This window comes from Vulpes vulpes, chromosome 14 (genome assembly GCF_048418805.1).
Source record: "Vulpes vulpes isolate BD-2025 chromosome 14, VulVul3, whole genome shotgun sequence".
Classification (NCBI taxonomy): domain Eukaryota; kingdom Metazoa; phylum Chordata; class Mammalia; order Carnivora; family Canidae; genus Vulpes; species Vulpes vulpes.
The window spans coordinates 50,423,069-50,425,557 of NC_132793.1; positions in this window are offsets into that span (position 1 = coordinate 50,423,069).

Here is a 2,489-nt window from a genome sequence, read left to right on the forward strand (position 1 = left end):
TCTAGACAAAGGTGTTGATTCGGGATAATTAAGATGAAACAAAGACTAATACAATTTGGTCAGTTCTGGTTACAACATTTTTTGAAAACCCTTCTACCTCCACTTGTATCGATTAAGGAAACAATATGGCCTCAAAATGACAACTATGTTATTGAAGAAAAATATATGAGAGCAGTATTCATTAAAATACTCATTAAATGAATACCCATATTCATTAAAATATCAATTTCTGTTTTATATTCTGTCTTTTGACTAAGTCTGTTTCCTTGCACATAACAAGGTAAAAGTTCAGAAGCATCGCTTATGCTTCAGAAAGGGTATCCATCTCAGAAACGGTGTCAGCCAAAGCTTTCTTTCCATAAGACAGTAAAGTAAGTAATTGTAGGATATTTTTCCTTATCTATATCTCATGGTCAGGCTTATGTTAGAAAGAAACGGGAAAAATATCTTTAGCATTAACAGTCGTATTTGGTAATAAAGATAATAGTAACATTACTGTTTATAACTTTATTTATAACTATATATTTTTTTTTAATTTGAGAGAAAGAGCACGAGTAGGGGAAGGGGCAGAGGGAGAGGGAGAGAGACAAGCCGACGCCCTGGTCAGCAGAGCGAGGACCAGGAGGCTGATCCGGGGTTTGATCCCAGGACCCTGAGATCGTGACCTGAGCCGAAGTCAGACACTTAACCGACTGAAACACCCAGGCGTCCCTGTAACTTGATTCTTGTTAAATGTTTTGTGTCTTGGTGAGAGCAATAGAACCTAGAACTTTATCCTTTTTATTTCCCTTCAGTTTTCCTTTTCAATCTAAATCTATTAGAAAAATAATCATGTGTCATTGATTACCTACTAGCTATAATACCAATCATTGATATGAGCGGTGATTTTCCCTCTTTAAAGTAGTTTTATGACACTTGAAAGAATAAACTAGGTAAAACACATCCTGAAGGTGCTAATAAAATGCAGCATTGTTTATGTTTGGTCAGACTAATTAAATAGAGCATGAGCTGGGGAAAGAGCAATGATACTATTGTCATACATTTGCTTTAAGGAATTTTTATGTGAACCTGTATTTTTCACATCAATATTAGACATGGCAAGAAAGATCCAACTGCATAAATATCTGTCCGTGTGAAATTGTGAGACATTTGTTAAGCTGTGCTCTAAATTTAATCCTCACTAAATCCTATCATTTATTTTTTCTTAAAAACCTAATGATGAGAAATCATTGTTTACCTGTGGGATCTTGATATAACCTTAAGCTCTTGAAAAACCTAGCGAGGATGTAACCTCTCTCTTAAGTTTTATATTTCAAATGCCTTTAAGAGAAAAACAATGACTTCAAGATCTGGTCACCATTTCTCAGCTGTCAAAAATGTCTTTTCGGTGATAGAGAAATATCACATAGCACTGCTTTGTTTCAAGGTCATCTGTCAAGCGTCTCAATTTACCTGCAAGTCTTGATGGATCCTAAACATCAATAAGTGGCTCATTCGTACCTTGCAATACAAAACGGAATCTGTTCTTGTGTCATCCAGTAAGACTATGAATGCTTTTTTTTTTAGCACTGTTAGCAGTAAACACTCAAAAGCATCACATCTAGTTCTCCTTTCTTTGTCTCTTGAGAGAGAACAAAACTATTTCTCCCAAGGAATAGAAACCTTCTGGCATCATCTCTTTGTCAAAGAGTTCTTCATCTAATAGTGAAGCAACTGCCTTTCTATATACAGAATCATTTGTAAAAATGTGTTTCATCCGTATTATGAAAGAAACACTACGCCTGCCTGGACTTTCCATAAAGTATCCCTTTTGTGTGCCTCCTTCCTATTTTTATAGAATTTAAAGCATTTCTTTACATTGATATACTAAATAGACATCTGGACTACACAGTAGTAGGCAGCTTATTAAAAGCACGTTTTAAATAAGCAACTGTAAGAGCCTGTTTTATTCTTCACATCACAAGTGTAAAGACATCAAATATCAGTGAATTTATTTTTTGTGTGATCCTGGGTACCTCTGTCCTGTTGTATAGAACATAAGCTTAATGATTCTTTGTGAAGTGAAAACCCTCATGTCCATGCCCAGGAAACCTAAATAGGCTAGGATAGGACTGGATATGTTATTTAATGCATTTTCCATAATTATCATTAATGCTGATCATCATAACATTTGTCAGGGCGCTCTACTTTAAGTCGGCTGGCTCTTTCCTCCACATCTTTTCTCCATGCCATTAACTTTTATCCAACAGACAGTCAGAAAATACATTCATTTATTTATTCAGCCATCAGAAATATTTATGCAGGACTTCCTGTGTGCACGGCACTCTCCTTAGTGTTAAAGAATATTCAAATAAGTTTAAGAAAAGGGCTCTTGCTTTCAAGGACCCTGTGCTATTATAGAGACAGTAAGACATAACCCACAAAAACCCACAGTAGAGCCCAATGCTATTTGAGTGGTGAAGGGAAGGGAAATATGTATTGATCATCTA